This window comes from Gavialis gangeticus, unplaced genomic scaffold (genome assembly GCF_001723915.1).
Source record: "Gavialis gangeticus isolate Ggan-Ray unplaced genomic scaffold, GavGan_comp1, whole genome shotgun sequence".
NCBI classification, from domain to species: Eukaryota; Metazoa; Chordata; order Crocodylia; family Gavialidae; genus Gavialis; species Gavialis gangeticus.
Genome location: NW_017729033.1, coordinates 14,811,552 through 14,823,436, shown reverse-complemented (window position 1 = coordinate 14,823,436; position 11,885 = coordinate 14,811,552). Strand labels below are relative to the sequence as shown.

The 11,885-nt window shown below is 43.6% G+C and overlaps 1 long non-coding RNA gene across 1 annotated transcript in view; it reads left to right on the top strand.

Annotated features, from left to right (window-relative positions):
- The first annotated feature begins 8,026 nt into the window (after window positions 1–8,026).
- LOC109303715 overlaps window positions 8,027–11,885 on the top strand; it is a 4,639-nt gene continuing 780 nt past the window's right edge. Inside the window, exons 1-2 of the long non-coding RNA XR_002099187.1 lie at window positions 8,027–8,190; window positions 9,974–10,030. This is a non-coding gene — a long non-coding RNA (uncharacterized LOC109303715). The remainder of the gene's footprint in view (window positions 8,191–9,973; window positions 10,031–11,885) is intronic.

Sequence of the window (11,885 nt, the reverse complement as noted above, 5' to 3'; positions counted from 1 at the left end):
GATGTGTAGGTGTGACACATGGCTGGGTATGTGTGTGGTGTGTGGCTTGGTGGGTGGCAGTGTGTATGTGGCTGTGTGTGTGGTGTGTGGCTGTGCGTGTGTGTTTGGCATGTGCCTGGGTGGGTGGGTGGCATGTGACTGTGTGTGTGTGGTGTATGGCTGGGGGTGTATGTGGTGTTGAGCTGGGTGTGTGTGTGTGGCATGTGACTCTGTGTGGGGGTGGCATGTATGTGTGTGTCTGTGTGGTGTGTGGCTTGGTGGGTGGCTGTATGTGTGTGTGGTGTGTGCCTAGGTGGGTGGGTGGCATGTGGCTGGGTGTGTGTGTGATATGTGACTCGGGGTATGTGCGTGGGGGGTGGGGGTAGCATGTGACTGTGGTGTGCGGTTGGGGGTGTGTGGCACGTGGCTAGACGTGTGTGTGCGTGGCTTGCTGGGTGTGGCTGTGTGTGTGTATGTGTGTGTGGTGTGTGGCTGGGTGGGTGTGGCATGTGGTTAAGTCTGTGTGTGGTGTGTACCTGTGTGTGTGTATTTTGCGTGTGGCTGGGTGGGTGGCATGTGGCTGGGTGTGTGAGTGGTTGTGGCATGTGCCTGGGTGCGTGGGTGGGTGGTGTGTGGCTGTGTGAGTGTGTGTGTGTGGGTGGGTATGGCATGTGGCTGAGTCTGCGAGGTATGTGTGTGGCTGTGTGTGTGTGTTTGTGTTTGGCACGTGGCTGTGTGTGTGGTGTGTGACTGTGTGTGTGGGGGTGGCATGTGATTGGAGGTGCATATGGTGTGTGGTTGGGTGTGGGTGTATGTGGCGTGTAGCAGGGTGGGTGTAGCATGTGGCTGTGTGTGTGGTTAGTGGCTGGATGGGTGGTGTGTGTGTGTGTGGTGTGTGGCTGTGTGTGTGTGGTTTGTGGCTCTGTGTGTTTGGCCTGTGGCTGGGGGGGTGTGTGTGGTTGGGTGGGTTTGGTGTGTGGGTGTGGTGTGTGGCTGGGTGTGGTGTGTGGCTAGATGTGTGTGTGACATGTGGCATGTGGCTGGGTGTGTGGGTGTGTGGTATGTAGCTGTGTGTGTGTGTTTCATGTGTGGCTGGGTGGGTGGCATGTGGCTGGGTGTGTGGGGTGTGTGGGTGGGTGTGGCGTGTGGCTGTGTGTGTGTGTGGAATGTGCCTGGGCGGGTGGGTGGTTTGTGGCTCTGTGTGTGTGTGTGTGTGTGGTGTGTGGCTGGGTGAGTGGGGGAGTGTGAGTGAGTATGGCATGTGGTAGGGTGTGTGTAGCATGTGCCTGGGTGGGTGGTGTGTGGGTGTGTGTGCAACTGGGTGTTTGTGTTTGGCATGTGGCTGTGGGTGTGCAGGTGTGTGTGTAGCTGGGTGTTTGTGTTTGGCATGTGGCTGAGTGTGTGTGTGTGGCATGTGACTGCACACGGGGGAAGGGGTGGCATGTGACTGGAGGTGTGTGTGGCATGTGGTTGGGTGTGTGTGTGTGGGTGTGTGTGGCATATAGCAGGGTGGGTGTAGTGTGTGGCCGTGTGTGTGGTTAGTGGCTGGGTGTGTGTGTTTGGTGTGTGTGGTGTGCGTGTGTGTGGTGTGTGGCTGTGTGTGTTGTGGGGTGTGTGTGGCTGCGTGGGTGTGGCTGTGTGTGTGTGGCATGTGCGTGGGTGTGTGTCAGATGTGGGGCGCGCAGGGTCGTACACGAAGCAGGGGGTGTTGTGCGCAGCAGGACGCGGGGCGGTAGGTGGTGGTGCTCCGTCCCAGCCGCCTGCCCCTCCTTGTTGCCAGGCACTCTGCTAGTTACCACATAAAAATGCACACACCGCACTGCCACCCCTAGGAGACGGGGCGGTTCCCAGTGTTATGAACAGCCCTTGAATCAACAGCCGCCTGGCAGTTGATCTCCTCCCCCTCCTGCCCCACGTTCATCTCTCTGGCGGTGACAAATCATGTCCCAAATCCCGCTGCCATGTTTCTCAGTGTGCAGGGGGGTGTGAGCCCCTCTCCCCTGGGACCTCTCTGCCAGGAGGGGGACGGGGGACAGCAGATCACCTCCCCCGTGCATGGGCCCAGGGAGGCAGGACACGGCCCTTTGTAACGCCCCTGCTCCTCTCCCAAGCTCATCTCCTTTTTTGCGGAGGCCCTGGGAGGGTGACGGACATGTGGGCGAGTTGACGTCCCCTCACACACTTGTCTGTGCCACCGGGGGAGGGGGGGTCCCCTTGCAGCCTCCCATCCCTAGTGAGGGGAGTGAGGGGTGTGAGCCCCACGCACACTGCCCCGCTGAGGGGGTGTGGAGAGGAAATCCCCCTCACACACTCATGTCCCCAAGTGTGGGGAGGCAGCATGGAAACCGCCTGAACTTTCCTCCCCTCATACCCGCCCCTCAGTTGACACCTCAAATGGCCACTGCTCTGCTAGGGCAGGGGCCATTTAGCCGGCAGGCATCACTGCCTGCAGCAGCTTCAAAGCTGGGAGGATTGAGCGTGTTCGTCTTGTTTGGGCTCTTCTGATGCGTTACTTCCTCAGCAGCCCAACCAACATGGCTGTCCCGGTGTTTTGCAACGCGTGTTTCCGACAGCCCCAAAAGGCCACTCCCAGGTTCGGCCTCACCAACTGCGGCCATGTTTTCTGTGAGCTTTGTCTCCAGAAAGGTAATGTGCTTGTGTAGGCCGGGACGCTGGCCGAGGCTCGCCCTCGGGACAGAGCTCGGCTCCTGCGCCTCAGGGGCTCAGGCCGTGCGCTCTGTGCAGGTTTCAGTCTGTCAAAGTCACCTCATGAGTTTTATTTTCCTCAGGCCATAATTTGCAAATGGTTGTGGGACAGGAAGGAATTGGGTCTCTGGAAAGAGCATCGCGTAGCTGCCCTGGGCTTTCAGCACCGCGAATTTCACCCACTGCCCCTTTTACGTGAGCAGAAGATCCAAAGTCCAGGTCCTATTTCTCAGTATAGAAAACTGATAAAACCCTGAGTGTATCCTACCCATTTCCCCACTTTTTTACTCTGGAATAAGCCTTGTGTTTGTAATTAAAATAAAATGTCATTTAAGAAATCCTTTATTTGGCTTTGTAGTGTGCACAAAGCCATGAGACCTTGGAAACAGGTCTTAGGCTTTGGTAGAACTTGAGATTGTAATAGGTCAGAGTCTAGACGGGTATGCCCACAGAGATAAAATGCGAGGTTTACCTTGTCTCCCTCATTTTGAAAGGCTTTTTTCCCCTCTCCATTCGTCCATGGATTTCAGAGCAGTTTTCAAAGTATAGGATATGTGTTATCTTGTTTTGCCAGTTTTTACAGACGTTTTAAAACTTTATTACTATGACATTTCACTTCTTCAAGTTGTGACCATTTGAATGTTTCAGGACCCCTAAAAGCGGGGAAATAGAAGCAGCATTTTAGGACTTCACATTGTGTTTCTGTAAATGTAGCAAAGATTTGAGAGCTGTATGAGTTATACTTTAATTTGAAATATGGGAGAGAGACAGGAGATTTCTCCAAGGTTCCTATGAATATCAAACACCAAATATGGCAGTTCTTCCCTTTCCCTGTCTAACTGCAAAGTCACTCCAACAGATCTGGTTTTCTTCAGAGCCTATGGAAAAAACACAATTTGTATTTTTAATTTTAAAAGCAATCTTCAGGAATTAACTAGTATTGTCAGTGGAATTAGTTAACAAAAAAGTAGACGAAGTGCAGCCCTTTTGCTTAAACACAGCTTGCAGAATCCAAAAAGGTGACCTGCAGCTGCTCCTTCTCCTTAAATGCTGCATGAAAAGAAAACTCAAACAATAATCACAGTAAACATCCCACTCTGAATATATATACAAATCAATGTGGGAAGCTCAACTTACTGTGAATCAGACTGCCCTTCCTTCAAAGAAAATCTGCTGTAACTCAAACAGTAATCACAATAATATCAATTTAGGTTTTCATCTCCAAAGTTGTTTATAAACATTAATCAAAACTTAACAGTGCTGCATTTTTTTAACAAGATATGCCTATTTAACCAGGAAAATATATCCACACATGCACGCATACACACACATATATCAATATTATGGTTTGGGGTAAATATTTACAATGATTGTTAGTGTTTTTGCAAAAACTAAACTGTATTTTAGAAAATGAGGAGGACATGATGTTCAGGAATAAAAGCTTAAGCCAGTTGAAGTTAATGGCAAAAATCCTGGGGTGGAATTTAGTTTCTACTGAAGTCTAAATTTTACATATTTTATGTACAGACTTGAATGCGAGCAAGATTAAGCCAAAGGCATTTTAAACAGTTATACTTCTAATGGTCTGCTCCATCACAGGATTTCACTATGCATTTACATTTAAGCACCAGAGTAGCCCCACTGAAATCAATACACAATTGATTTCAATGGGACTACTGGTGTATAGTTACTCACATGATAGATAGACAATTGCAGAATTCAGACCTGGTTCCCACTGCACATTTTCCCCCCATATAATCACGTACTTACATTCTGGAAAATCAAATCCTTTATATACCTTTATTTGCAAAGCATGGACATCCTTCAGTTCCTGGCATAAGCTTTGAACCAAAAGTCCAAGCACCAAATTGATCTCTATGATATATAAATATAACTGCCATTCAATAAGACTTATACTTTACATCCATATTTGTCTTACAGGCAAAGATGATGAATGTTTGATCTGTAGAGCTCCTTGCCGTACAATATTTCTTTCAGAACAGGTAAATTTAAGGCTCTAGTATTAGTAGCATTTGCATTTGCATAGTTTTTTTATACCGGAATTATGACACAAAACACTTTCCTTCTGTCTGTCATTTGCACCATAGATATTTATTAGTAGTAGACACAGATGCTTTTTTTTTTTTTACACTATACAGGGCATATATTCATGGACTACTTCAAACAGAACTATATGTAGGTATCTGAGGTTTCCAGACTTTATGAACCTTCAAGAAACTGGTTGTTGGTTATGACAGAAGTTTGCTGACTGCTATCAAAAATAGAAAGACCCTGCTCATGACCAGACCTCAAATCACTTAATCCTTTCCTCCTATGGTTTACAGTTCATTATACTGGGATTGGATTATCTGTACACCCCAGTAAAAATGCACAGCTTGCATGACTTACGTCCTTGTACTCCCTGTACTTGTCATCATGCACAGCTTCAACATTTTATGTGTGTGCTGGAACTATTTTTCACTTTCTTAAAAAAATATGCTGTTTCCTACCCTCAGCATTACCTTCAATTGTGCTGGAAGATCGCACAGGAACATTTATTGGGATTTTTTTTTCATTTCACCAAAGGACTAAACAACCCTCATTCCATTCTTGTATTAAGAAGGTGCCAGAAAAATTAATCTTTCTTCTTTCAAGCCATGCAACTTCTTTTCCTTAGTTAAATGGTATCTATGGAAGCACATTACTTTTGCTCCCTGACTGACTGACTTGCCAGTGAGGTAACACATGTAATTTTCATTAAGGTAAGGGGATTGTAGTGAGCATTCACAGTGGATCTAAAACTGTTGTCACAAGCCCATCTGGGAGGTTGTGACCATTAAAAAAAGCAGCCTTGGTAGGACATGCTGAAGCAAAGGTTGAAGTCAGTGTTACACTGCTGCAAAAATGGGCTGTGGTGGAAAAGAAGTTTTGGAACAAGCTAATAATAAATTACAGTGAATTTGTCTCCGTTGCTATCAAAGGGCAGAAGCATAACTGGATGCTTGGGTGCCCTGTGTAGCAGCCATGCACAGGGCAGTATCAGCGACTGTGCTAGCACAGATGTAGCGGTAGCAATGCTGCCAGCTCAGCTGCTGCCCTTTTAGCACAACCTCTCTGGTCACCCCCCTCTTCGCTATGTTATTGATCAAGGGAGTTTTACTATTGATTTTTGTGAGACCAGGATTTCAATATTCATTTATAATATGTCATCAAAACTGGATACAGTCTAAATCAAGCTTTTTAAGGAGTCTGCGAATGGAATACCTGAGCTACTAATAAAAAAACATTGTTTGATTAGAAGCTGTCACTCTTCTAGAGGATAGGAACTTAAGAAACTACTGTATCTTTTAGGATGGCACTAACAGTGATTTGCAAGCTTTGTTTAAATAAACAAGTAAATAGGTGAGCATTCACAGTGGGCTGTGAGAGGCTTCAACAGAGCTTTGGATCGGGAAAAGCTTCGGATGCTTTGGGGTCTGAAGCAGCACATCCCAGTCAAAGCACTGGCCTCGTTTGGCTTCCCAAAGCGGTTCGGCGCTCCCGAAGAGCTTCAGAGCCGCCTCAGAGATAGGCCGTAGGGTATAATGAGGAAAAAATAACGTATCTATAACTTTGTTGTTTTTTGTCCGATTTGGATGAAATGTTCCGAAGTGATAGACTCTGCAGAGAGGATGAAGCCTGCCAAGTTTCAAGAAGATCGGTACAGGGGCTTAGGGGAGAATGGCACCCCAAATTCTTGAAAGCAAAATTCATGTCATATCTAGATGTCACAACATAATGGGGTGAGAACTGCAGGGGTGGTAGCTCTTACTGAGGCCACAAAATCTGCCAAGTTTCAAGAAGATTGGTGCAGGGGTTTGGGGGGAACTGCCGTTCAAACTGCGGACAAGTAAAACTTGTGCCATGGGTGCTTGTGGGACTGACTGTGTCTGTCTTGGGGCGGGGAGGGGAGACATTGCTGTAGGCCTGGCTGCTAAGCTGCTGTGTTACCAGTTACCAATCAATCAATCATGATTCACTCAGGGACCAGGGACTCCAGGACCAGCTCAATACACAGGACCTAGCTACTACATAACAACTTAACAAGCAGCAATTTGCACCTACAAAACCAAGCTAATACAGACAATCAGCTGCCACAAGACAGACACAGTCTTGGCAGGAGTTTTGTCTGTCAGCAGCTAGGGGTGCAGGGCTCCAGAACCCCCCTGCACCGATTTTCTCAGCAGCTGGCAGGCGTCACGGGGGGGCCACCATCCCTGCAGCTGTCACCCTGCTGTGCCCTAACACATGCAGTGTCACCCATGGCATGAGTTTTTGCTTGTCTGCAGCTTGAGGGGCAGTTCACCCCAAGCCCCTGAACTGATCTCCTTGAAACTTGGCAGGCTTTGTGGCCTCAGTAAGAGCTACTAGCCCTGCAGTTTTGACCCCCTCTGTTGTAACACATAGACATGACATGAGTTTGGCTTTCAAGAATTTGGGGTACAGTTCCCCCTAAGCCCCTGCACCGATCTTGAAACTTGGCAGGTTTCATGCTCTCAGCAGAGGCTACCATCCCTGCGTGTTTCATCCAAATTGGACAAAAAAACCCCAAAGTTATAGATATTTCATTGATTCCCCATTATACCCTATGACCAGATCTCTGAGGCTGCTCTGAAGCTTTGGAGCTGCTTTGGCTGGATAGAGGTGGAAACCCAGTCCAGACCTCCGGATCGAATCACTGCCATCCAAAGTGGCCAGATCCAAAGCCAGATCAGATCACTGCCAACTCACACAGGCCTAAATTATAATGATGATTAAGGATCAACAGAAAAAATGTGGTGTTCATACAGGTCATTAAGCAATTATTTCAGAATAGTTTAAGTACGTTGCTGAATCAAGGGCTCGTTGTTTATTATTTTAAGATATGATATTAACATCCATAGTGCTCTGCGCAATAATTCATAGTTTGCACATTTGTTACAAACTCTTATTTTTAACGTTTTTGACCTAAGAATGAACCTCTTAATAGCTTTTACATCTTTAGTATATTTCTCCTATGAATTTAATTTAGTCTTTGTTTTTTCACTATACCCATGAACAGAGTTTATAGCCTGTCCTTTTAAATATATCTTGAAGACACATACTCTATTTTATTATTATAATGGCTACTGTTCAATGAAATTTGTTTTCTTATATAGAAAAATTGAAGTCAGCTATCCAGCACCGAGATGAGCTAATACTGCTTTAATTTGAAATAGTTACACATCTAGGTGGTATTGGATTATTTTTTATCTATGTATCAGTTTACAAATACGCCATTGATGAAATATCCAAAAACAAGATAATCACTTTCTAACTTATCTTCTAACAATTTAAAAAAATGCTGTATTTAAACTTTTTCCAAATATCAATACTAATTTTGGTAATATTAGTTTTTGTTTTTTTCTGTAGACAAATATTGATATTCAATCACTGTTTATGGGAGTTGAAATGTTGTGCAAGAAATACTCAAGAGAAATTACCCAGGTGAGTCTAGTGAAAAAATGGTTTATAAGATTTGAATTCCATCTGTCAGTCAGAATCCAGATACTTTGTGCTTTTTTTTTTCTAGAAGCTGAGATTTCCTTTGTAAAATTGGTTGTTTATCTTTTGTCTTTAAAGGATTTTATATATCTCTGTTTTTGACCTGATCTGTAAATGTACTCATCAGTTCCCATTGGCTTCAATGTAAATGGCAAAATTGTATGACTAGATCATTTTCCCCTTTTGCTTTTTTGAGTCCTCAATTCAGAGATTCTTAGAAATGTATAAATTCCCCATGAGGGCTACTATTGTTTCTTAAATGTGTTACTGACTACCACTATGGTCATTTTAATAATGAACAAATATTTGTCAATGCAAAAAAAGCTATAGAATATTAGATATATTGTAAATCTAAACAGGGTTATTTAAATCACTATGGTCATAACAAATTATGGCAAAAAATTAAACTTTAAGGGAGAAAATAAAAAATAGTATGTAAAAACTCACAGAAGTTTCTAAGTGTAGACCAGATGAATAAAGTATGTACGTGTACAATGTGAAATTTATTCCTAATTATGTAAGTTTAAAAAGGACTGTCTCAATTTATAACTTATAAAATTATTTACCTATTTATTTACAACATGTCACATACCTGGGTAGTGAGGTATAGATACTGGCAGTCTGGATTTTATTGTACAGGATATTCCTTTCTTTTCCTCTATTTTATATTCACAGTTTGTTTATTAATCACACTTTAACATGTTCCCAAGCATTTGTTTCCCCATCACTGAAGTTTCACACCTCATGCCACACTTTCAAAAGTATCTAACATCTGGCTTGCTTGTTTCTCTTCCAGCTGAAATGATCAATCAGCAGTTTCTCTTACTCCCTCTCTTACTCTCATACCTCTGACCTGCAAGCCACAGATCACATCCTAAGCTCATAATCGGTTGCACAATTGTATTTGCCAAGCTTGGACTGAAAGTTTATTTTAATAAATAGAAATTATGAAATTCACTGCAGGGTTATGTTTCTTTTTACTGCCTCTCCAAGAGTCCTGGGAGAAAAAATATTCTGTAGCAAGCAGAATGAACTCATTGTAGTTATAGCTAGGCTTTCCAGATGCTGTAAAATGCATAATGTGTTTAATCAAGTGTAGAAATAAAATTAATAACCTGACGTGTGAGTTTATAACTTGCTACTTTTTCAAATTTGCCAAATTATACCTCTTTCCAAGTAGTTGGAGATTATACTGAGGAGTTCAGCGGGAGGTACTTACTATATACTAATGTCATAATCACCCACTGTGTTTTGCAATCCTTTTTTTTCTTTTTTAAATTAACTAAATATTTTATAAGACAAGTTATACGCGACAATAAGACACAATACATTTTATATTTCCATTGATTTTGTGTATGTATGTGTGTGTGCTTATCTCTCTTTTGAATAAATTCATGGCTTTCAAACACTGTAGGCAAACTGCCCCTTTTTTTCTCTGGCTTAATGTCAAACATTCTTAAAAAAGATTCAGTAAAATAACTTTCCTAGCTACTGGGTAGATAAGACAAAATTCAAACATACAGATGTTATAATACTTAGTTGTTTCCTTGATGCTGACTTGGAGGTATAGATCTCCCTGGGATCTATACCTAAAGAATGTAATGAATTTTTATAACGAAGAATGTGAGTTGCATCAAACATTTTTCTTCTGCTTCCATTTGTTGATGTTATAGAAATTACTATAACAAATGCACTAATAATGCTACTACCCACAATTTATTTTTAGATTTCAGAATTTCAAGAAAGACACAGAAGAAGGTTATTAGCATACTACAGAGGAAAGGTTTGATTTCTGAGATTTTGCTTGCTTGTTTTGTTTGTCTTATTGTTTTGGCTTTCATTTAGAAGCTGATTTAGGGAAGCTGATTCCTGTTATTAAGGTTGCCTGACCCTTCCAATTGTAAGATCTTTTTCTTTCAGTTGTAACTGTATAGGCTGAATTGTTTCATGCTGCGTGTTGGCATTACAGTAAATTCTTTGGGAAGATTACAGCCAAAATGGGGTAATTCATTCTGCATTTGTTTTATACAGGTTCATTCTTGAAATTTCTTCTTTGCAAAGTTCTAGTGCTTTGGCCCCATCTTTTGGTATCAGTGACCCACCAAGCTGGCACCCAGGCAGCATAGTGGAGGAAGCTGCCTGATCTTCATGCCAGAGAAAAGATATAAAATTTAAGCCTGGCACTGAAGGATGAGAAGAAGTAGGAAAAAGAACTAGGATTGGCTGAGCAAGCAGTCTGGGATGGCAGGCATATTGATACTGATTGGAATAGAACAGGTACTGCCAGGAGGCAGTTGTATGGGGAAACAATATTGAATGAGGGGTTGGGGAAAGGACAGAATCCAGTACTAGGAACAAGTACAGGTCTTGAGGGTAGAGTGGGATGACATAGATCTGTCAAGGAGCTAGAGCATTGTGGGAGACTAAAGCTAGCACTACATAATGGATGCCGGGATCCACAAGGAGTCTCCCTCCAAGTGATCCTGGGTTATCGGGTGGCTGGAAACCCCTCTGGGTTTCCAGGCTGGGGATCCAGCTAAGTTCCTTCCTGGGTCCAACATAGTGGGGTCTATTGCAGCCACGGTTCTCTGCCCTCCCTGTCTGCATGGCTCCACTTCTTCCCTTTTATCTGGCTCTGGGCATGGGCCTATGACATCACTCCCCAAGCAATGCACAGCGGCAGGGAACAGGTGCTAATAAATCACTGCTGTGGCATCTCTCCCTGCTCCACTTCCATTGACTCCAATTGTTATAGTTACCAGCAGATGTTACTCAATATTAGCACTGGATGGCCGGGTCCAGGCTTACTGAGGGTGGTAGAAGCGGGGGAAGAACAAACATGCATGCCTCTGCTCCCTGAGGTTGCAGAGAGTGGATTACCCATCTTGGCTTGTCTGCATCTCACTTTTATAGGGATTTCAAGTCTTTGTTCAGCATTGGGGTTTTTCCATGCTCAGTCTTTAATTAGAGGTTGTTTCTTCTCGTTATCTCAACTTGAGGTCATTCCAGTAAAGTTGGTGTCTTCGATGAGGTCATTTTAGTAAAGTTGGTTATTTCAGAGTTGGTATTTCAGTCTTGATCTTTGCCTTGTGTCTTTGAACCATTGTAGTTGAACTACACAAGTATTGTGTAGTTCAAATGGCAGGATATGCAAAATTCCTTTTTCTAACTATCTTCTTTGCACCTGATCACAGATGAGTTTTTCAGCCATCCATGAATTAGCTTACTGTCTGGTAACTTATACATTGGTGCCTTGTTGCTTACACAATCAGTTAAATCTTCTGTTTTCATTTTCATTTAGTTACTGTTCTTTCACTATTCACCCTCTCACACAGACGCTCACGTACACAAAGCATATAAAGTTCTTCTACTCATGTCAAGCAGGGAAAAGCACAAAATGGCATTTTAGTTGTTCATACAATCATAGAGGTTGATCAATTCAATATTATTATCATTTAAACATAATAACTAATATGCAAAAATTCATACTACACAATGGCAAGTACCAGTCTACTCTGACAGGGAAGGAGCGTGGGGGCCAGATCAAGGCCCTCTTCGTGAGGGAGTGGAGCAGGGGTGAATGGGGACCTGGCCAGGCTGGAGTGGGACAATTGGAGCCTGGGCTGCTCATCCAGGGG